Here is a 25,448-nt window from a genome sequence, read left to right on the forward strand (position 1 = left end):
AAACCAATGAGGACAAATACACATGTACCAGAATCTCTGGGACATAGCCAAAGCAGTGTTTAGAGGGAAATTTACAGCACTAAATGCCCACAGGAGAAAGAAAAGATCTAAAACGGATACCCTAGCATCACAATGAAAAGAACTAGAGAATCAAGAGCAAGCAAATTGAAAACCTAGCAGAAGACAAGAAATTACTAAGATCAGAGCAGAACTGAAGCAGATACAGATACGAAGAGCGCCTCAAAAAATCAACGAATCCAGGAGCTGGTTTTTTGAAAAGATTAACAAAATAGATAGACCGATATCCAGACTAATAAAGAAGAAAAGAGAGAAGAATCAAATAGACACAAGAAAAAATGACAAAGGGGATGTCACCACTGATCTCACAGAAATACAAAGTACCATCAGAGAATACTATAAACACTTCTCTGCAAATAAACAAGAAAACCCAGGAGAAATGGATACATTCCTGGACACACACACCCTCCCAAGACTAAACCAGGAAGAAGTCAAATCTCTGAATGAACCAATAACAAGTTCTGAAATTGAGGCAGTAATTAATAGCCTACCAACCCCAAAAAGCCCAGGACCAGACAGATTCACAGCTGAATTCTACCACAGATACAAAGAGGAGGTGGTACCATTCCTTCTGAAATTATTCCAAACAATAGAAAAAGAGGGACGCCTCCCTAACTCACTTTATGAGACCAGCATCATCCTGATACCAAAACCTGGCAGAGACAAACAAAAAAAGAAAAATCAGGCCAATAACCCAGATGAACTTTGATGCAAAAATCTTCAGTAAAATACTGGCAAACTGAATCCAGCAGTATATCAAAAAGCTTCTCCACCACGATCAAGTCAGTTTCATCCTTGGGATGCAAAGCTGGTTCAACATATGCAAATCAATAAACATAATCATCACATAAACAGAACTAATGGCAAAAACCACATGATTATCTCAATAGATGGAGAAGAAGCCTTCAATAAAATTCAACACCCTTTCATGCTAAAAACTCTCAATAAATTCGGTATTGATAGAACATATCTCAAAATAATAAGAGCTATTTACGTCAAACTCACAGCCAATATCATACTGAATGGGCAAAAGCTGGAAGCATTGCATTTGAAAACTGGCAGAAGACAAGGATGCCCTCTCTCACAACTCCTATTCATCATAGTATTGGAAGATCTGGTGAGGGGAACCAGTTAGGAGAAAGAAATAAAGGATATTCAAACAAGAAGAGAAGAAGTCAAATTGTCGCTGTTTGCAGATGACATAATTGGATATTTAGAAAACCCCATTGTCTCAGCCCAAAACCTCCTTAAGCTGATAAGCAACTTCCGCAAAGTCTCAGGATACAAAATCAATGTGCAATAATCACAAGCATTCCTATATAACAATAATAGACAAACAGAAAGCCAAATAATGAGTGAACTCCCATTCACAATTGCTACAAAAAGAATAAAATACCTAGGAATACAACTTACAAAGGATGTGAAGGATGTCTTCAAGGAGAACTACAAACCACTGCTCAAGGAAATCAGAGAGGACACAAACAAATGGAAAAAACTCCATGCTCATGGATAGCAGGAATCAATATCGTGAAAATGGCCATACTGCCCAAAGTAATTTACAGATTCAATGCTATCCCCATCAAGCTGCCACTGACTTTCTTCACAGAATTAGAAAAAACTACTTAAAATTTCATATGGAATCAAAAAGAGCCTGTACAGCCAAGACAATCCTAAGCAAAAAGAACAAAGCTGGAGGCATCATGCTACCTAACTTCAAACTATACTACAAGGCTACAGTAACCAAAACAGCATGGCACTCATACAAAAACAGACATATAGACCAATGGAACAGAACAGAGACCTCAGAAATAAGGCCACATGTCTACAACCATCTGACCTTTGACAAACCTGACAAAAACAAGCAATGGGGAAAGGATTCCCCATTTCATAAATGGTGTTGGGAAAACTGGGTAGCCTGGATAGGCAGAAAACTGAAACTGGACCCCTTTCTTACACCTTATACAAAAATTAACTCAAGATGGATTACAGGTTTAAAAGTAAGACCTAAAACCATAAAAACCTGAGAAGAAATGATAGGCAGTACCATTCAGGGCACAGGTGGAGCAAAGATTTCGTGACTAAAACACCAAAAGCAATGGCAACAAACACCAAAATTGACAAATAGGATCTAATTAAACTAAAGAGCTTCTGTATAGCAAAATAAACTATCATCAGAGTGAACAGGCCTACAGAATGGGAGAAAATTTTTGCATCTATCCATCTGACATAGGTCTAATATCCAGAGTCTACAAAGAACTTAAACAAATATACAAGAAAAAAACAACCCCATCAGAAAGTGGTCAATGGATATGAACAGACCCTTCTCAAAAGAAGACATTGAGTCGGTCAACAAACATATGAAAAAAAATCTCATTAGCATTGGTCATTAGAGAAATGCAAATCAAAACCACTGTGAGATAACATCTGACACCAGTTAGAATAGTGATCATTAAGAAGTCAGGAAACAACAGATGCTGGAGAGGATATGGAGAAATAGGAACACTTTTACACTGTTGGTGGGAGTGTAAATTAGTTCAACCATTGTGGAAGACAGTGTGGCACTTCCTCAAGGATCTAGAACCAGAAATGCCATTTGACCCAGCATTCCCATTACTGGGTATATACCCAAAGGATTATAAATTATTCTTCTATAAAGACACATGCACACGTATGCTTATTGCAGCACTGTTCACAATAGCAAAGACTTGGAACCAACCCAAATGCCCATCAATGATAGACTGAATAAAGAAAACATGGAACATATACACCATGGAATACTATGCAGCCATAAAAAAGGATGAATTCATGTTCTTTGCAGGGACATGGATGAAGCTGGACACCATCATTCTCAGCACACTAATTCAGGAACAGAAAATCAAACACTGCATGTTCTCACTCATAAGTGGGAGTTGAACAATGAGAACACATGGACAGAGGGAGGGAAACATCACACACTGGGGCCTGTCAGGGGGTGAGGGGCTAGGGGAGGGATAGCATTAGGGGAAATACCCAATGTAGATGACAGTTTATGATGGGTGCAGTAAACCACCATGGCATGTGTATACCTGTGTAAAACCTGCATGTTCTGCACATGTATCCCAGAACTAAAAGTATAATTCAAAAAAAAAAAAAAGAAAAGAAACGTAGGCCAGGCATGGTTGCTCCCACCTATAATCACAGCACTTTGGGAGGCCAAGGTGTGTGGATCACCTGAGCCCAGAAGTTCAAGGCCATTCTGGGCAACATAGAGAAACCCTCTCTCTACAAAAAATAAAAAAATTAGCTAGCGTGGTGGAGCATACCTGTATCTCAGCTACTTGGAATTTTGAGGTGCAAAGATTGCCTGAGCTGGGGAGTTCAAGTCTGCAGTGCACCAAAATGCTGTCACTGCACTCCAGCCTGGGCAACAGAATAAGGCCCTGTCTCAAGAAAAAAAAAAAAAAAACAGGAAGGGAGGGAGGAAGCGGGGGAGGGAGGAAGGGAATAAAGGAAGGAAGGAAGGAAAGAAGGAAGGAAGGAAGGGAGGAAGGAAGGAAGGAAGGAAGGAAGGAAGGAAGGAAGGAAGGAAGGAAAGAAGGAAGGAAGGAAGGGAGGGAGGGAGAGAGGGAGGGAGGGAGGGAGGGAGGGAGGGAGATCAGGTGAAAAAGAAAGAAAAGAAAAGGGAAAGTAATGGAAAGGAAAGGAAAAGAAAATAAAAGGAAGGAGAGGAGAAGAAAGAGAAGAGAAGAGAAGAGAAAGAAGAGAAGAGAAAAGAAAAGAAAAGAGAAAAGAAGTCTATGGAAAGTAAACTCATCTCAGGTCAGTCTCCCTGGGAGTTGATAAGACCAGAGTGGGTAGCTTATGGGATACCAAGAAGCCTAGGCCCAGATACTCCCCATGCCCAAACTTCCCACACTTTGAGAGTGGTACAGACTGGACACTGCTTCAGAAATGGAAAGGACCAGTACAGCTAGAACAAGATTGTCACAGCAGTGAGTGGATGGGAGGCAAGCATAGGAATGAGACTGATGATCCTTCCGGCCTACTGCAGTTGGGGTTCAAAGACGGACTCAACTTAAATTTTAAAAAATAATTTTATAAGACATAAATATAAATAAAATACAAACTCTGCCTTTGAGGAATTTTAAGATCAATATAGAAAATAAGACAAGGTCATTAATATATTATAAATAAATAGGCCAGACATGGTGGTACACATCTGTAGTCCTAACACTGTGGGATGGTGAGGCAGGAGTATTGCCTGAGCCCAGGAGGTCCAGGCTGCAGTGAGTTATAATAGTGCCACTGCATTCCAGCCTGGGTGACACAGTGGGACCCTGTCTCAAATAAATAAATAATAACATAGCATAGCATAGCATAGCATAGCATAACAACATAATATCTGTGTCATTAATGATGTAAAAAAAATTACCTCTGATAGGAAGGATCAGTAACATCTTCATAGAAACTGAAAAAACTGATAAAACATAAGAAAGAATAGTGAAACCCCACCTTTACTAAAAACACAAGTTAGCCGGATATGGTGGCACACACCTGTAATCCCAGCTACTCAGGAGGCTGAGGCAGGAGAATCGCTTGAACCAAGGAGGCAGAGGTTGCAGTGAGCCAAGATTACACCATTGCACTCCAGCTTGGGCGACAGTGAGACTCCTTCTGAAAAACAAACAAAAAAACATAAGAAAGAAAAGGCTGGGTGTGGTGGCTCATGCCTGCAATCCCAGCACTTTGGGAGGCAGAGGCAGGTGAATCACCTAAAGTCAGGAGTTTGAGATCAGCCTGGCTAAAATGGTGAAACACCGTCTCTGCTAAAAATACAAAAAAAAAAAGAAAAAAAAAAAGTCAGGTGTGGTGGTGCACTCCTCTGATCCCTGCTACTCAGGAGGATGAGGCGGGAGAATTGCTTGAACCTTGGAGATGGAGGCTTCAGTGAGCCGAGATCATGCCACTGCACTCCAGCCTGGGTGACAGTGAAACTCTGTCAAAAAAAAAAGAAAGAGAGAGAGAGAGAAGGAAGGAAGGAAGGAAGGAAGGAAAAAGGAAGGAAGAAAGAAGAAGGAAGGAAGAAGGAAGGAAGGAAGGAAGGAAGGAAGGAAGGAAGGAAGGAAGGAAGGAAGGAAGGAAGGAAAGAAGAAAAGAAAAGAAAAGAAAAGAAAAGAAAAGAAAAGAGAGAAAGAAAGAGAAAGAAAGAAAGACCTCAGGTTGGGAAAGCAACATTCAATAGGCAGTTGAATTTGGCTGGAACATACAACATCTAAAGTGTTCTGGGACTCATAAAGTTAAAGATGAAAGAGGACATGTTCATGCTCTGAACAGAGCACCCAAAGGGATCCAAAGAGCTGACTTAGCAACGTAGGAGACTCACTCCTGAGGCAGTGCTATCCTGCAGGGTGTCAAGAATTAGCTAGGACATAAATACAAGCTACCATGTTTTGTCCTCTTATAACAAATAGAAGAATCAGTCAACCTAAAATAAAACTGGCAACAGTTAAAGTGTGAGATCTTCAATTTTACCTGTGAGTGTTAGACTTAGTAAAAATATGGGTCTAAAGGGGGTTAAAAACATAGAAAAGAAAGAAGCCATATTTGGCAATACTAGATGTGGAAAAAAGAATTAACTGATGAATCAAATTTCATTACAAAATTTTCACAGGAAAAGAGAACTCAACAAAAGTAAGAAAATAAGAATGAAAATGGAAATATTAGAAGTGGTTTCACTATACTCTGCAGAAAAGTGATCAGAAATTAAATTGAGTTGGTGTAATTCACTCCAGAAAAAAAAAAATACTTTTTCAGCAAAAAAATGCATTGCTGTGCAATAATTAGGATGAAATTCTCCACACTAGCACTACACCATGAGAATGGAAGCACTGCCCTAAATCAGGGATTTTGTTTTATTCACTGCTGAATTATCAGTGTCTAACCCAGTACAGGTCTCAGACTGACTTTTCCCATTTTATTTTACTGGGTTTATTCAACAGTTATTTACTGAGTCCTCACTGGGTAGCAAGTCTTCAATAATAGTCCCGGATAGAGCTATGAACAAGAGCTAAGAATAGCTCACTCTGCCTTTGAGCTCAAGATCTGACAGTGTCTCAGAATCCCCCAGGAAATCTCCCAAGCATGCTGTGTTATCTAGAGAAGTTCACTAGGATTCTGAATCCACTTAATGTTCCTCTAATTCTCAACATATTAAAGCTGAAGCCACCTTCTCCAACTCAAGCGTTACAATGAGCATTGTAGACCAAGCCTTCATAATTGATTTGGTCTTTTCAAAATTCTCCTTTTTTACACTTATTTACCAAAAAAAAAAAAAAAAAAAAAAAAAAAAAAAAAAAAAAAAGCTTTAGTCTTTATTAAACAAAGGAAGTAGAAGACAGATAAGGGAACAGGTCATGACCGCTCCTTTCCCCTACACATATGCAGACTTACAAACACAGACGCACCCCAGTGAATGTCAGGGACCACCGGGGGACAGACTGATGGGCAGAGGGAGGCAGAACCCTCCGAGAATGGGCCTGGATCTCAGGGTGAGCTGAGACCTGGGCCAGGGGCAGCCGTTCTGAGGGGTTATGCCTGAGCAGCTTGGAGATGAGGTCCTGGGGCTCCCATGGGCACAGAAAGGGGAATTTTAGGCCCACCTTGATGATTCCCCCATAGGCCTCATTGTGTGTGGGGTTCCCCACCAGCGGTTCATAGCCGAGTAGTCCGATGTACCACAGATCCACCTTCTCTGTGTGCGCGCGCCCCTCAATTGTCTCCGGGGACACGTAGTCCAGGGCGCCACATACTTGTCTTCCTCCTCAGTGAGGGGGCGTGCACAAGGCAGCCGAAGTCGGCAACTTTCAGCTCGCTCTCAAGCCCTGAGAGCAGATTCTCTGGCTTTCCGTCTGGGAGTCACCTTCTTCCCGTGGCAGTACATCAGCGCACCTGCCACCTCCCCGATGATGCTGGCTGTTCGTTTCCTGTCAAAGGTGCGGCTCTTCCGCAGCTCCTGGTACAGCTCCACGGGGGTAGAGGTGACCGGGGCGTACTCTAGAATTTAGTAGATTTTTCTCAGGTCATAAAAGCAGTTGTAGCAACTCAGTATGTTGGGATGCTGAACGGGGGCCTGGATTTCCATCTGCCTGCGCAGCTGGTGCTCCCCACGCCCTCCTTCTCTATCTGAGACTTGAAGGCCTTGAGGGCCGCGATGAAATGGCTTTTCTTCTTTCGAGCCAAGTACACATGTGCAAACTTGTCTTTGCCCAGGGGACGCGCAGTCTCAAGGTCGTCGACCGTGAAGGGCCGCGTTAAGATGCTGCGAGTCCCACAGCTGTTCTCCACCACCTCATGGCAGGGGCCGCTGCGGGCTGTGCGTCTGCGCAGCTGAGGAGCTCACGCACAGCTTCGGTGGGGATCCTCGGGAAGACTAGCGGGGGCAGGGTACTCAGGTCGGCTGGAGCCGTCTGCTTGCCATAGGGCCAGGGGTAAGTGTTCTCCTCTGGGCCATCCTTGGAGTGAAAGCAGGAGGAGAGCTGAGGTCCAAGGCACAGCTGCTCTCCCAGCCACCACAAACGACAGAAATCTGCCTTAAAAAAAAAAAAAAAAGGCAGCATTTTCATAATTTTTTCTGACTCCGGAAGTATTAAGCACAACTGTGTATAAAATTATTCTGACGCCCAACTTAGTAAAAAGCTTGAAAAATGACTTTACAACAGCTAAATTAGAATTCAAGAGTTCAAGCACAGCTCCAGTAAGAATGTACGTAAGCACCCCACACATTCAGAAATCATGATCCTAACTGTAATTGTGTATTTTGTCATTTAAAAGCAATTGTATTATTTTCATAATTAAAATCAAGGCAGGCCGGGCGCGGTGGCTCAAGCCTGTAATCCCAGCACTTTGGGGCCGAGACGGGTGGATCCCGAGGTCAGGAGATCGAGACCATCCTGGCTAACACGGTGAAACCCCGTCTCTACTAAAAATACAAAAACTAGCCGGCGACGTGGCGGCGCCTTAGTCCCAGCTGCTCGGAGGCTGAGGCAGGAGAATGGCGTGACCCGGGAGCGGAGCTTGCAGTGAGCTAAGATCTGGCCACTGCACTCCAGCCTGGCGACAGAGCGAGACTCCGCCTCAAAAAAAAAAAAAAAAAAAAAATCAAGGCAGGTGGAGCTACAACTAGGAAAAAATAAAATAAAATGAAGGCAATCCTCTTTCATCATCTCATATATTTCTCAAAACTGTTCTTTTCTTCTTGTCTACAGAAATATAGTTGCTGGGCCCAAGAAATGATAAGAGGTTTCTCTTCACACCATTGGGGGCAGTTCTGAGAAGAAACCTGTCCAGGGACCATTGCTGACCAGTGCTGATTCACATGACTGTGTCATGAAAATAGAAGATGTCATTGGGTTTGGGTTCCTCTTGGAGCACCAAAATAAACACAGATTGAAATTCTCCTAAAAATACTCCCCAACCATTTTAGCACAGAGAAAGGCTGTTCTCCATGTGGACATGTTGAGCATATTCTGATTGTTCAAGCCAGGATCTCAAAGGATTTGGTGGGTGGAGACAGCAGAGCCAGTTATGACACCAGCTTTGTCTTCCCACATGTGGATCACCATTCTCTTCCTCGCTCTCTCCAAGCCCTTTGTCCCCATTTCCACTGTTTCCCCAAATGCCCCCATTTCCACTGTTTCCCCAAATCCCAGATCATCCATTTAACATGCATTCACTGGGCACCTACATCAGTAAGAATGTTTGTCACTGAAGGGAAAATACACTTATTCATCTTCGGTTCCCCTTATCAAGGGCATCTGCTGTTTTGTGTGTGAGGAGTAAGGGGAGTGTAGGCATGACACAGAGTCTAGGAGGTACCTGTGAGCTTGCCCATCATTGTGTATCAGGAGAGTGCTAAAAGTCCCGCAAGAAAAGTAAAGCAACTTAACAAACTGTCCCTTCTCTATTCTTTATAAGTTGCCACATCACAGTGCTTTGAGGTGCCAGATCATGCATTTTATTAATCTCATTACCAAGACTCAGACCCTTCAGAGTAAGAGCTAAATTCTACCCCAGTTGTGACACAATAGAATTCTCAGAAGCAAAAACTTCTCAGGGAAAGAGCAATAAATCAGGACGCAGCACCTCCTCCCTGAATCTTCTCCAGCAAAAGTTACATTTTTCAGGCGAATAGGATCAAGCAGCAAAAAATAAGTGCACTCAGGTTTCTCTGTGATGTGATTACTACCCTGTGGGAGGGAGAGGACGGTAGATGGAGAGAAAATTTGACCCTACCTTGGATTTTTTTTTTAAGCTGGCATTTTGGCAGTCTATCTACAAGTGCTTTCAGAATGTCAAGTCCACCGTAGAGCCCAGCCAGAAACAGAGACCTCCGGTGCCTTTTGATAAGCCACTGTTTCACTCGCTCTGCTTTTCAAGGGTGTCAGGTGAACAGAGGCTTGTGCTGCAACCTTAGAACTGGGAGCACAGTGGCTTTGAGGCAACCAAACACCACCGCCACCATGGTGCCGCACCGCCAAGTTGGGGGAGGAGGAGGCCCAGCTTTCTTCTTTTTAAAGAAAGATCTTGCTACTTTGCCCCTGTTCTTAACCTTCCCTTTTCTGCCATGTACTCTACTCAGACTTATCAGTCAGTGAGCCAAAGTAGACCAGATCCTGCCACAATTTTGCCCAGGCTATTGTACCCTCAGGGCTTTTCAAGGGTGGAGAGCACCTGGCTTCTACATCATCCATCCTTCCTTTATGCTTTGCAGAGTGTTAGGAGCACTAGCTTGGGAGACCAACAAACCACGTTTGGACTTCGGCTGTGTGTTCTTGGGTAGCATGCTTAACATCTCTGAACCTCAGTTTCCTCATCTGTAAAATGAGGATCATTATATCTGCCCTTCGGTGCTTTGTTAGGGATTAATAAGAGAATACATAAAGTGCTTACGATAAGGTCTAACATGCAGCAAGCATTTGCACAGCAGGTATCAAATGCAGGTATGTGCATAGCACATATGCAAAGACACAGATTTTATTTTACCAGGAAGGTACCTTAAATGCCATTACTTCTTTTGATAATTCCCCCTTGTTCATTTGACCCTCTTACTGAACCATCAGGATTCAACCCAGGCTTCTTTGCCCCTAGAAAAATTTTTCCCAAGTGTATAGAGTTCAGGGTGTCTTGCTCCATGTTCTCAAAGCAAGTTGTTTGAGCATCTTCACTGCAGCGATTCCTGGAATGCTGAATGTAATCATCTCCTTGTCTGTCAGTCCTATCATACCATACCCTGGACACTTGGAAGGTAAAGGAGAGATTGTTTGGTGTGAGGGTCTAGGTGCAGAATTCTGAAGCCAGACTGCCTGGGACCACATCCCATCTTTCTTTTGCCAGTTAACTGTGTGCCTCAGCATTCTCCCTCAAACCAGGAGTGAGAATAACAGTACCTACCTCCCAAAGGTAACTTAGAAGTGTGCCCAGCACATAGTAGTCACCATAGAAGTGTTAGCTTTTGTTTATTTATTTAATTCTTCTTTGAGTCTTCAGGTTCTGGGAGATACCAGGTGTTTGATACAGAGGGGCTGGAGAAATCAGGGAACCACTACAAATTACAAGGAGAATGAGTCTGGCATTTCATTCAGGGTAACACATCATATAATGGCTCAAAAATAATGAAACTGGTATCCAAAAGGTTTGAAAACAGGATCTCAAAGAGATATTTGCACACCTATATTCACTGCAACATTATTCACAATAACCACAATGTGTCCATCCAAAGATAAATGGGTACACAAAATATGGTATATACATATAATGGGACATTATTCAGCTCTAAGAAAGAAGGAAATCCTTGTCATTTGCTACAACATTATGAACCTTGAGGACATTGTGCTAAGTGAAGCAAGCCAATCACAAAATGACAATTACTGCTTGATTCCGCTCATATGAGGTTGCTAAAGTAATCAAACTCACACAAATAGTGAGTAGAATGGTGGTTTCCAGGGGCTGGGGGTGGGGGAAAAGATGAAATTGTTATTCAATAGGCATAGAGTTGTGTCATGCAAGAGGAAAATTATTGAGGTCTGCTGTATCACAATGGGCATATACATAACAATACTGTAATATACACATAAAAATTATTAAGTAAACAACTCTATGGTATGTGTTTTTAACCACAATTTAATTTTTTTAATTTAAAAATTTAAGCCAAAAAATAACTACATCAGGCATGTCAAGCTCAACACCATAAACTTATTTCTGTTTATTCCCACCTCAGGTGACTACCTCAGGTGACCTCAGGTGGTCTGCATGAGACAGTCAATTCTTAGTAAAAACTAAAAGTGGACCATGGTTCTTTTCTTATGACATATACCTATGTCTCTATGTCTGCACCAATGTGCTTATTTTTACTGAACACACATTGACATCATTTGAAAGTCCTGAGGCAATTAGGGAAAAACTATATGGAATGAATGTTACCTGACATTTTAATGCTTTACTTTCTCTCCACCCAAGGAGTAGTTTGCTTTCCAAACAAGTCTTCTACTAGATAGCCTGTTTTATTTTTCTTCATCACACTTATTTCGCTGGCACTATACAATATAGTGGGCTATTGATCTACTGCATAATAGTATAATTTAATTCCATGAGAGCATAAATTTGTTTTTTTACTACTACACCCTCAGCACATGGAAGAGTTCCCAGCACATAGTAGGTGCTCAATTAACATTAGTTGAATTAATTAATAATTCCTCTGGTAGTGGAAGGACAGGAAAAAAAAATAGATTGTCCCAAGCTTAGCCATCAAAGAAATTTTCTTTGGAAGGATAGAATTCTTTGATCTTTTTGCTTGCATTATTCATGCCTTTGAGTCAGGGGATGAGAGCCTTAGTGAAGCTCTGCAACCCAGCAAATATGAATGTAGTTATGATTCTTTAACTAGATATGTCTAGAGCACAGTGAACTTTATACATGTCTTAGCCACCAGATAATTCAGGAATTGAATTTAGTGACAAGAATTCTTTAGATGTAGGAAGAGATAGTGAGAGAATCACTCAGGTGGGACCAAGAAGACAAGTATAATTATATCCTGAGCCATTTTAATACACTCCCAGATAACATCACTTGAAACTGTTTAGGAGTAAAAAGAGAGAGGTATCGGAAACACACAGACTTAGAGTATTACCCAGGCATTCATTTAATCAGCCTACAAACTTGAGCCCTCACCCAGAGTTAAAGCTCTTCCTCTTTATTTCTTTTTGAAGCTAGCAAAATTTTCTACCAAAGATGTCTGCTAGCTTTTTATGGCTTAGGATCCTTGATTGCAGAGTCATTCTTTAGGTGCCTGATGCCTTCTTCACTTGCTTTCTAAGAGGATAAACCACATTTTCCTTATTCTGACTAGAGAAGATCCTGTGTCTGTAATCATCAAAGAGGTACTGCTCATACTAAAGCCTCAGTTCCTTCGAGCCAGCATTCAGTTTGTAGTATCCAATGTTATCCCCTCTGTTGGCCCACAGCTTATTTTTATGTCTTCATTTGGGTTTTCTTATGGAATCCTGAGTCAGAACTCTCTCCAGAATGATCACTGGGGAAGCTACCATAGCTTCAGAGGGAGAAGGTACCAGCAACATTTTCTCTCTCTTTTTTTTTTTTTTTCTTTGAAACAATCTCAGAGAATAAGTGTGAGGAAACTTGGTTGGATTTATAATCCTCCTGCATCAAAAAACAGCAATGAAACTTCCAGTAGCTGACTTTGCACAGCAGTTTCAAAACCAGACGCCAAAATAAACTTCCAATAGGAGCCCAAGGATGGTAAGATTTCATGTACTTTTTCCTGTTGTGTAACCTAGCCTCCATTTCACCTTCCCTCCCTGAGATCATTCCATGTGGAGGGATCAGTTCTCCTTTCCTGCTTCAAGCAAGTGGCCAGTGAATGCATCTGCAGTTTATAAGATTCCTCAGTCAGATTGAATGGGACAGAAAAAGACTTTGGCAGGATCTGGGGTTTTTGGGTGACAAGGATCTGGGACTGTGATTTCTCTGCCAGCCTTACTCCTGATTAGGGAGGATGGCTCAAGGAGAGCGCAGAGTTCAGGGAACATATATGTAAAAAAGTGAGCACTTGGATACAAGTAAAATCTGGATTAGAAGTGAAATTGTTTGCACCTTTTAAGAGTGAGTGGCGTCAACAAAGGTCAGCAGGTTGCTGCCAACAGATATGAGCGAAAAAGGAATGATTTACTCTTAGCAGCAGCAGTGGAACCCACTGAATAGTAGTATGCATGTGATTTTAACGTTTATAATAACAAAGGTAGAATAAAATTAGCTACCATTGACTAACCAACTGCCATGCCCCACTGTGGCAAGTTTTTCCCATCTATTAACTCAGGCACAATACCATGTATTCAATCCTTTTAACTCCATCTCTCAGATGAGGGGCTCAAGAAGCAGGAAAGTTAATAGATTGAGCATGGTCATTTAGTTACAAAAGAAAGAAGAGCTGGAATTTCAACTAAGGTCTATCTGACTCCAACTTAGCCATCCTTGCCCCTTGTGCAAGGCTGCTGTAATGGGAGCTTTGGAATGGCCTCTGGATGGAGGGTTCAAGCTTTGACTTTTGTCCTCCTTCCCAGCTATTTGCCAGTCATGCTATTGCATAAGGGGAAAGGAAGGGAAAGTGGGGAGGTGATTCCTACTTTATTCCTCTCTTGGGAGTGGCTTTGCTCTATTCCTAGAAATGGGGCAGACCGATCTTTTCTATGGGATGATGAATAGCAAAGAGAAGCCCATAGACGGGCATCTTGCCATACCCTCCACCACTATATATCTACCCCAGGGCCCCTGGATCCACAGGGTACCCACCTGGACCTGATCTTGATTGCTTTATCTTCCTGTTGGAAAACTCAACTCGTTAGTAATTCCTCTGTTTCTAATAAGACTTCATCCCGGCTCAACATTTGATGACTCTTCACATGCTTCCCCGTGAGTATGGCTTCCTTCAGCTGCCAGCGTGGAGAGCAACTGCAGGGACACCAGGAAGCCCCAGGGCCACAGCTTCCTTGGCAGCAGCTCCAAAGAACACAAATATTCTCATTTTTCTTTTTGGCAGAAGTGGTGGCAGAAGTGGTGGATAAGTGCATTAACAAAAACAGGAATATGATGAAGGGAGGCTGAGAAGAAAGGGGTGAAGAGGAGAAACTCCTAACCAAATAAGAAGCCCACAGGGAGCTTGTCCCTTGTGCTGCTGTGTGGTCTAGATTGTGTGTTTTAGACTCATGCAGATGAGAGTCTTATCTCCTGTGTTCTCAGCAGTTGCTACCACATTGACAGAGCTCCACACATTTTGGTTTTCTGTGGTGGTGACAAAAACACTTCTCTTCCCCACAGCTAACTATAAAGATAATAATGATGCCTGTGATTATAGCTATCATGTATATGACCCTGTGCTCAACACTTTACAGGATGATGATGATAATTCACACTTTTATAGTTTACTATGTACCAGCAATGTTCTAAGTGATCAACAGACAGACAGGTTAACTCATGTCAATATATGAGTTAACATATTAACCCTTACTGCAAAACTATGAAGTTGGTACTATTATCCTATTTTATGGATGAGAAACTGAAGAACAAAGAGTTAAGTGACTTGCCCAAGGTCATGAATCTGAAAAGTGACTATTTATCCCCCAGGAAACTAAGGTTCAGAGGGGCTAAGTCACCTGCTCAAAGTCACATAGTGAGAAAGTGGTAAAACTGAGTCTCAAACCAAATCTTCAGGACTCCAAAGTATATACTATTAGCTGCTATGCTAGATTAAGTCTCTCTATACACACAACCACAGAGAGAGAGAGAGAGAGAGAGAGAGAGAGAGAGAGAGAGAGAGATACGCATATGCACACACATCCTAGAAAACTAGAAGTTTTTATCCAAAAATTGCGACTCTTGGATTCTAAGACAGTATTTTTTATGGCCTCCAAAAATTGTATATCTTAGTATACACAGAAAAGCATTACATTTGAAGGTGACTTGGGCTACATAGAAAAGGCACAGTGAGGCCCTTTTTGACCCTGACCTGTGAGCTGAAATATCAGTATCATGGCACACCTGAAATCCACTTTGTTCGGAAAGTTCTGCCTTAAGAGAAATGTTCCAAACATGAAAGCAAGAAGTGAGCTGAGAACCTACCCCATCGTCCCCTTCTCACCTCTCCCATTTCTCTGATCCTTCACTTGCTCTGCATTTCACTGTACCCAGGAATAAGAAGAAATACGTTGAATAAAGTCAGTTTCACTAAAAACAAACAAATATGGCCCACCACCTGAAAGATTCCCATTTCAACTCTCCTTTTCCTTTCTTATTCTTCCAGGAAAGCAGAATGATAGTAATTTAAATGGAAGCATGAAGATGCCCTGGGCATATTGCAAACACCATTCGCCTAAAAGACTTCCAAGCTGCAGAATCCCCCTTTTTCCCCCGTGAATGAGCAGCAACTACTGTCTTGCCATGCCATCATCAAAACCTGCCTGCTGGATGTGCAGCGCAGGCGGTGATGTGGCTGGGTTTCCCTCTGAGCCAAAGCAGTGGGAGCTGCTCCTACTTGGGGCTTTTTTTTTTTTTTTTTTTTTGCCAGAAAGAATAAACATTAGCACACATATCATTGGGGGCAGGTGTACCCTGCAGAAGGGCACATTGTGTGACTGGCAGTCTGCCCTCTCTGGCTTTCAGTTTTATATTTCTCAAATTCTAATTGACTTGCAGCCGCACTGGGAGGAGTTTTGCTTCATTTCTGTATTACATAAGATTGGACGGCCTGAGGGCATATGGGCTGTGGAGTTCTCCGGAGTCCAGGCTTGGAGTGAGTAGAGCTATTCCCAAAGCCGCCTTTATGCATGGCCAGGGGAGAAAAGAGGACAGCAACTGTAAGCCTTCTCCTCTTCTCTGCCATTTCCCTCAGAGGCCGTGCAGTGATAGAGGCTCCATAGACCCTGTTGCTCCTAATGCCAGATGCGATGCACATGTGTTGTCAAACTAGGATTAGTTTGTTATTTCTCCTTTAAGTAGGTTAAGCTTTTTAAAGCAGGGGTAATTAAGATTATGACTAGACAATGAATGAAAGAAATCATGGGGCTTAATGAGGGTACTGTAGTTACCCTAGAATGGAAAGGATAACAAGTTTGCTTTTATTGGTATGAGAAAAGAAAAAGGACAAAAGAGATGGCAATAAAAGATATATATACACATATATATCTATACATGTATAGATATATATACACAGCTTCATCCACACTAACACCTGGTAGAACTGGGAGCACACCTGACCATTAATATAACTCACTGTCACTTTGGGAACTGTTTTTATAAGCAAAAAGGGTTTTCTCTACACATATTCCTGCAGCTTATTGGTTCCTTAACTTTTCTGTGGTTACTAATTTCAAAATATTAAAAACATATTCTTACCCTGAAAGATAAAGGTGGTCATGATGTGAACACATATCCTTTCTGATCATAGACTCTAGGTATCTCCCAAAAACAGCAAAGAGGAAAACAGAAAGGCACAGGAGACGAAACAAGAGCAGTCAGAAAGGCTGTGCAAACCCTTTCTCAGTTGATTCTGTTTGTAAACTCTTCTTCTAATCTGTCTTCTGCTCCCAATGCATATTGCTGGTACTTTCAGCAGCTCTCACTGTCTCTCTCCTGAAGAAATCAAGAGACTCTTGACCAGTCTCTTGCTTCTAACTGCTCCTTCCTCTGCTCCATCCTTCACACAGCTGCCAGATTCATAGCTCTTAAAGGCCAGCTTGTTCATGCCTTTCCTCTCTTTAAATTATTTTCTAGAGGCACAAAAATTCCACTTGGAGAAGGATCTCCTATAAGTAATATCCACATGTTTTGAAGACAAAAACATTCAAATCAGCATTGTTTATTGACTACAATGTATTTAATGTCTATCATTAGTTAACTGGTTAAATAAGACATGGTTCAACTACATAATTTGAAAACATGGAGCTGTGGAAAAGAATAAGATAGATCTAAATGTGCTGATAGGGACCAATTTCAAGATACAAAGCAAGATTTGTATAGTATCCTCCTTTGCATGCAACAAAGGATAAATAAAGAAGATGCTTATACATACACTATTTCTGCAAAGATACATAAGCAGTTAATGATCATGGCTGCCTCCTGGGAGGGAAGCTATGGAACTGAATATCTGGCATGGTTTTTTTATTTTATGCTCTTTACAGATTTTAAAATCATAAATAGGTGCTACTTTCATAATAAGAAACACTAATTTAAAAAAAAAACAAAAACAAAACCTTCCATGTAATAAAAGCACTTATCACCCGAATAAGTGATGAGGGCACTTCATCACCTGGATCCAACCTAGCTTTGATGCCTCCAGTGTTGACTTGAGGTCACATCACGCCATTTGCCATTGCCTGACCAGCTCGTGCTACCCAATAGTATTCCACACATGTGCACACAGCTGGGTTTCTTCATCTATATACTGAGGATTACAACAGCACCCATTACACAGAGTTTTTTAGAGTGAGAATTAAATGAGATAAAACATAACAGGTGCTTATAATAATGCCTAGCAAATAAGTTCTCAATAAATGTCAGTTGCTATTATTGTTTTATACGAAGGTGACACCTCTTTATAGAAAGGCCTTTGCTGCATTCTCTGCCTGGTGAAAGGCTACTTATGCACTAAGGCTTAGCTCAGATATCATCCTTTCTGTGTTCTTCACAACCTCTGAGCTCTGAGCACTTTGTTCATACTCTTGTTTAGTGCCTTTCATATTCCATCATAATTAATATCATACCAATCCACTTCTAGCTAGCCCTTATAAGGTCTGTTGAGAAAGGACCATGATATGTATCTTTTTTTTTTTTTTTGAGTCTAATGTAGCTTTTCAGTAATTATTTAGAGAATTTAGTGCAATTAAAGCAGTAAAAAAAAAAAATCCCCAGAAAATGTAGCATGTATGCATTGCAGCAATCAAAATCTCGCAGTGTGTTTGCTAATGGTTTCCCCACTGCATGACACTAAAGGAACCTTCTGGGAAATAGAGATTAGCATTAGTGCCAAGATTCCCCCAAAGGTGATCTAAGCACTTCACACCATTTTGGTTGTCAAGCTTCACTCTTCACAGCTCATCTTTCTTGCCAGAATTCTGGGCCAGCTTTTAGTACTTAGCAATATAGATTGTGAGCTAACGCTTGGCTGATGTCTAATTTAAAAGATTGACTGTGCATTAAAAGCCCTAGCAGGCTTAAAAAAAAAGACTTAAACCATTGCAAAAGGAATATCTTGGCTGATTATTGCTTTGGATTTGATATTGGATTTAATATTAACACAATAGGATATTCGATTTTCCTCCACGCTCATGTGAGAAATAATATATTATTCATAGGTTTAAAATACAATTCCAGAGTTAAAAGATCTGAGGGAGAAAAGGTTATTTAGACTGATATTTCTCCATGGATCATGTGTTATCAGCATCAACTGGAGGTACTTAAGACTCAGGTTCTCAAAGTCTACCCAAGGCAATGAGGACCCTAGAGTCTGCTTTTCCATATAGGATGCCTTGGTGATTCTTAAATACATGAAACTTGGGAGTCACTGATTTACAATGGCATTTCGATAAGCCTCTTGAGGCTGGTAGCAGTGGCTCCTCCTATAACTGCAGCATTTTTGGAGGCTGAGGAGGGAGGATTGCGTGAAGCCAGAATGTAAAGATCAGCCTGGCAACATAGTGAGACCCCATCTACACACACACACACACACACAAATTAGCTAAGCATGATGGTGTACCTGTAGTCCCAGCTACTCTGGAGGCTGAGGCAGGAGGATCCCTTTAGCTCAGGGGTTCAAGTTTACAGTGAGCTTTGATCACACCACCACACTCCAGCCTGGGTGATGGAGTGAGAGCCTGTCTCCAGAAAAAGAAAAAAAGAAAGAAAGAAAAGAAAGAGAAAAATCAGCTTGAATAAGAAAGTACAGGAAATGTAAAAATCTCATGAAACAAGCTTCACCAAGTCACAAAATACCTGCTGTGTGCTGCTCCCCGCCTTTTGTACCTTTTAAGCTGAATCCTGTATCCTTGGTTGCCTATATGACACCATGCTTGCAAAGAAATCAAGGATATAGTGTGGTTTGGTTGACGGTGGAGACTTGGAATGTGGTTAATTAGTGACTGAATCTCTTTCTTCTTAGGCTCCACCTTGAATTTCTCAATTCTAATCAGAGCTACACTTTCCTAGGTTTAAGGCCTGACTGGGAACAATGGTCATGAGGAGGAGAAGAAAAGCATCAGTAGTGTTCAGGGTGATCTTACTAACTTGCTAAGTACTGTTCAGGGTGATCTTGGCAAATTGCGCTTTTGGTCTTTGAATTATTCCTTCTCATTTGTCTATTGCATTTTTTAGTTCTATCCTTACTCTAGCAATTGATCACATACTGCCTCATACAGTGTTCAGGGTGGTCTTAGCAAAAAACATAATGTGCCTTTGGTCTCAAGGAATGGGGAATACAATGAAAATGGACTCAAAATCATTCTTTACCCTTTGTGACCCCCTGCTTTGCATTTTTAAGTGCCTTCTGAGTGCAGTCAGTTCCCTTTCCAGTCCTTCTTTACACCAAGTACAAGACATAAAGGTAATCATCAAAAGAAACATACTCCACTAAGCATGTTCTTTTTCCCCCACAGTATACAAGTCAGCTCAGTGTGGTTTGGGAATCATTGAGCTTTATAAGTAAATCTTTATGTTAACAGAGATGTATGGCAAAGCTATGGTGTCTAGTAGAAAGAGCATTTGTTTTCCAGTCAATATCTGGGTTTAAGACCCATTTTACTTTTACTTACCTGTACAACCCTAATTAAGCAAGTCACTCCTTGCTCAACCGTAGTTTTCTTATCCACAAAATGAGAATGAGAATTCCTACATCAGATTGCTGTTAAAAGGATAAAAGAAATAATATCAAAACAGCACTTAGAATACTGTCTTGCACATAGTAGGTATTTAATAATATGTCATTAGTTTAATCATCAAATATCAAAGTGGCTATTGATTTCTGCTATGTGGTATCACAAGAACTGTGTTGCTATGGGAGATACTAAGGGTAGTACAGATCATGCTTAAGTTACTGTGATGCTTGTCAATGAGATAAAAAATAGAAACACACAAATGATAGCAATATTGTACAAAAGTTATTTAAGTAATATAAAATATATCATCAGACAGTATGTGATCAATTGCTAGAGTAAGGATATAACTAAAAAATGCAATAGACAAATGAGAAGGAATAATTCAATGACCAAAAGAGCAATTTGCTAAGATCACCCTGAACACTACTGAAGCATTTGTGAAAGTACATCTTTATTCATTTGACAAGTGTCTCCTGAGTTCCTACTCCAACCAGGCACTCTTCAAGACCCTGAGATACAGTGACAGACAAGACAGAAGAGATTCCTCTGTCCATGGAGCCTATATTTAAGTGGCAGGAGACAGACAAAAAGAGACTAAGTTCATGTTAACACTACTGTAATTTCAGGTGGTTTGTCATAAGTTCTATGAAGAAGAATGAAGTGGGGTAAGGAATTAGAGTGGGACTAGCTGACAGTTATTTGAGAAATACAGAATCAAGGGAGCCCTCTCTTAAGAGGAAATGGTCATCAGAGATCTGAATGAAGAGAGTGAACCAAGGAAAGATCAGAGGGAAGATAAGGGAGAAGCAAGAGTAAAAGCAGGAATGAACTTGGCGTGCAAGGTCCTTCAGGAGGACCAGTGTGGCTGGAGTGAGGTGAACCTGCAGGACAGTGGCAGGAGACAAGAGGAGAGAGAAAAGTGAGGGTCAGATCATGCAGGACCCTCTTGGCCATCAAAAGAGGGAATTTTACTCTAAGTTGTGATGTAAGCCTATTGCAGGATTTTGAACAAGAGAGTAGCATAATTTATTTCCTTAACAATGATCATGGGTAGAGAACAAAGAATAAATATGAGGCCAATTATGGGTTAATACACTGGTAAAGAAAAGATGACAATGGCTTAAGCTGTTAGAGACCAGAAAGGAAATCAGAAATACAGTTATTTTAAAGGGTATCAAAAGGAGAAATGATTAAGAAATACAAAAAGATGGCAGATGATATAAAATGGCAAGGTAAAGGAGATAAATAAAAACAGAAAGTTCAGAAAAATATTATTTAGGTTACAAAGTATAAAGAACTGGTATCTGGAGCCAGCACACTTGGATTTGAATCTCCAGTTTATGACTTACTACTCATGTGCCTTTAGAAGAGTTCCTTAACCTTTCTCGTTTCCTCATTTATAAAATAAGAATAATGAGATCTGCATCATAGAGTTGTGAGTCAGATTAGAAAACATATCAACTTTCTGACAGGTAGTAGGTTCTCCAAAAATATTTGTTCTTTCCCTTCTGCCCCTGGTTGAATTTATACTTTTTTCACCAGCTTATGATGACAAAAAACTTATAAATTTAATCTTCATCATTTAGAAGCATGTATAACTTCCTCCTGGAGACTTTGTTTCATCAGATTAATTATTATAGTTCATTTTTGTTAATTATTGTATTCTCCAATAATATGAGTTCTGAAAACTGGCCCAGCATTATGGCAAGAAGGGAGAAGATTTCCAGGCAAACGATGTGGTGTGGTCAGATCACCTTAAGGAAAGAAACCGTGTGCCAAATGCTATTTACCAGATGGCTCGGTCTTGGGCCCACTGCAACTGAACTGTTAGCAGGCACATTGTGGGGAGATTTTGATTGTCTGGGACAAGTATAGCGGGAGGCAGGCTTTAAGGTAATCAAAGCATAAACTGTATAGGGCTTTATGGATTAAGGTCACAGCCCCTCAATGAATACATAATGCCCTAAACATGATTCCCATTTGCTCATGGAAAAAGGAGAAATGGAACAACAGAAGGGAGATGACTTTTATTTCCATTGTATTGTATTAAGTACTCCAGGACTCACTGCAATTCCCACTTAGGACCTCCCTTATAGGAGAGCTTCCTATTCATCCTGTGGCATGTAGGAAAATTGAATGGTTTTCTAAAAATTAGAATGTACTCCATCAAGCAATTGAAAATGAAATGTTGAGTTAGAGTCTCCAGGTATGAAATACAGCTCAAGGCTTGGACTTTACTATCGTTGGAAGTATTTTATGGACATCCAAGGTACTGATGTGTACTATTTGGTCCTAGGGGACAATTCCTCAGAGCAAAAGGAAGGGGCTCTAGGGAGAATTTCCTGCAAGGACAAAGGCAGAGTCCCCATTCAATGTGTCAGCAAACTCATCAAGGTGCTAGTTGGTGCTCAGAACCATGCAGAGTGTCAGGGTTACACAGCAACATGTTTCACTATATGACCTCAGTGGTTTAGAGTCTGATGCATGGGTTTAAATGCTGGAGGATTTTACCTTCAGTTTGCATGCTGACAACTGACTGTACATGTAACAAGAAGTGTCCTTTCCTACCTTGTCCTGTCTGGCTGCCTTCCTCTTACCCCTTGCACTCACATATCTCACTGTCCAGATGGCCCCATGTGCCTTCCTGTCTTTCCTTCTTCTCCAAACCCATCAAATGTACTTGTTCATCATTACATTTTATGTGTCTTGCTCTTCTAGAATTCAGCTGAACTCTGTTGTTTACCTAATGTGTGCTTTCTCCCTATAGGTAACAAGTGGTCTCACCTCCCTTAAAAATGTACATGGTATACACAGTTACTGTCTGGTCATCTGTAACAGTGGACTAAACTTTCTGTTGTTCTGCAGAGTCTGAGTTTATAGTATTATTCAGTATAGTTCTTTTCTTCAGGCACTTTTGGAAGTATCAAGGGTAGAATAAAATTTAGGTTTTCAGTTAAGAAATAAACTGATAAATATTTTCTTTTCCTCTGTACTAACATTTCAAATACTTTTATATTGTTTTACCATCCATACGAAGGCATCTGTAGACTACACAAACTTCACTTATCGAATAAGTATTTATGAGCTTCCATTATATGATTAGGTGATAGAAATACAAGGATAAAAGAATATCATGCATGTCCACAAGGCCCCTAACTTATAGTAGATAGAAATTAAATTGGTTTTAGGGAAACTGCCAGATAAAGATCCATAAAGGCAAGAACCACCGGATCACCACACAGCAGATTTGATTTTTTGTTTGTTTGTTTGTTTTGAGACAGAGGCTCACTCTGTCACCCAGGCCAGAGTGCAATGGCACGATCTCAATGCTAACCTCAATCTCAGTGGCACAACCTCCAACTCCCAGGTTCAAGTGATTCTCACGCCTCAGCCTCCTGAGTAGCTGGGACTACAGGCATGCACCACCATGCCCAGTTAATTTTTGTATTTAGAGACTTGAGGTTTTCCATGTTGGCCATGCTGGTCTCAAATTCCTGGTCTCAAGTGATCCACCCACCTTGGCCTCCCAAAGTGCTGGGATTACCACTGCCTGCACCACTGCCTGGCCCCAGATTTTTTTTTTAAACTGAAGAATCATTTGGGTATCATTACTTAATTATAAAAGTATAGATCTGGGAAGAAGCCATTGCCCTCATCTAAGGGCAATGGAGAGTACTGTGGTCGCCAAGGTAGAGATTCTTTACATTGTCTATTAAGAGGCAGAGCTCCTTGCTAACTAGCAAACACCAGCGCTCACAAGGAGCCCAGAAACTTTCTGGGAGGGAAGAATCCAACATGCCAACATCGGCACCAAAGATACAAAGATAGGAAAATTGGAAGTCCTGGTCCTGGGTGTCTCTGACTAAGGGTCACAAATGGAGTACCTCTGGAGGGCAGTGAGAAACACAGTTTCAGCACAAGGGCCTAAGCCTTCATGGGGAGAAATACAACCTGGAAAACCATCTTACTGAAGTCTCCTAGAGTACATCAGTGACAATGGAGCCAGATGGTTGAGAGGAAAGTACAAAATTCATTCAGCAGCCCAAACACTAGGGTCTGAAAGCAACACTGCTTTTAGTGCCAAATGCAGACAGCAGAGATTATTTATCTTCCTTAATCACTGTCACTGTTCTCTTCCCCAACCACTGATGTTGGCAATCATAATTTAAGGTTTTCAGATAATCTATAGCCATATCACTCCAAGAGGTGCTACTTAAGTATGGGACCTAAGTGTGTTGTAATCACGAGTGATAACACTCTTTCTTCAACTTTGTGGATTAACTGTTGTGCTTTGTATCAAGATAGTGCTAATTTAATTTTTAACATTGTGAATACTGTGACTATATTTTCCAAGAGTGTTGCAGCAACCTCAATTCTTGTTTCCTCACAAGAAAGAATTCGACTGAAGCTCATAAGGCAGAAGATGAGACCGAGGCAAGTTTTAGAGCAGGAGTGAAAGTTTATTAAAAAGCTTTAGAGCAGGAAGGGAAAGAAAGTAAAGTACACTTGGGAGAGGAACGAGTGGATATCTTGTTCAAGGTCCATTTGACCTTAGACTTAGGGTTTTATATGTGGGCCTACTTCCAGCATCTTGCATCCAGTTTCCCTTGATTATTCCCTTAGGGTGAGCCGCCTGCATGCACAGTGGCCTGCTAGCACTTGGGAGGTTAGTATGTGCAGTGTTACTGGAGTTGTACGTATGCTCACCTGAGGTGTACTTCCCTGTCCTGGTGGAATATCCCTAGAAGGTCATATACCAGTTAAACCCCACCAGAAGGTCATATACAAGTTAAACCCCACCATTTTGCCTCTTAATGTGCATGCTCAAGCCCACTCACCCAGTTCCTGAGATCTTCTTGGGAAGCTGCTGATTATCAGTTTCAGGTGTTTGTACCTACTGGGAAACTGCCTTTCCCTGGTGCTGGCTGTAACCTATTACTATTTTAGAGAGACAGTTAACAACTGCCTGACTATCAGCTGATGGTTATCTGACTTTCCCAGTGGGGTGTGGGGAGACCTCTCCTGCCCTGCTCATGCCTGACTCGCTACCTACTGTAACAAGAGGTCAGATACTGGAAATGAGATTGATTACATTATCTCCAACATAATCCAGACATCACTGAAAAAATAAGGCTAAGTGACTATGCTATTTAAATGACAGATGAAAGCATACAGGCAAGTGGTTTCGGGAGGTAAATAACCAAAACGGCATACTGTTGGTATAGTATCAGTATAATATGCAGAAAAGGATTTGAGACTGGACATGGTAGAGAAAGAGAAGTGAAAACGCATATGGAGGCTGTCACAAGTCCAGAAAGAAACAGCCAAGTACCTCTAAATTAATTAAAAGTTTTTTCATCTCCCCAAAGACACCAATACTCAGTGGAAAACAGTGACTATTGGTGCTGAGCCCCTGGGGGGAGGAGCAGTCAAGGTCTCTTTAGATCAGCAGACTTA

The 25,448-nt window shown here is 41.2% G+C and overlaps 1 pseudogene; it reads right to left on the bottom strand.

The window, feature by feature from the left end:
* Nucleotides 1-6,503: 6,503 nt before the first annotated feature.
* Nucleotides 6,504-16,078, bottom strand: LOC117079067 (annotated as a pseudogene).
* Nucleotides 16,079-25,448: the final 9,370 nt, after the last annotated feature.

Source organism: Trachypithecus francoisi, unplaced genomic scaffold (genome assembly GCF_009764315.1).
Source record: "Trachypithecus francoisi isolate TF-2019V2 unplaced genomic scaffold, Tfra_2.0 Lachesis_group7, whole genome shotgun sequence".
NCBI classification, from domain to species: domain Eukaryota; kingdom Metazoa; phylum Chordata; class Mammalia; order Primates; family Cercopithecidae; genus Trachypithecus; species Trachypithecus francoisi.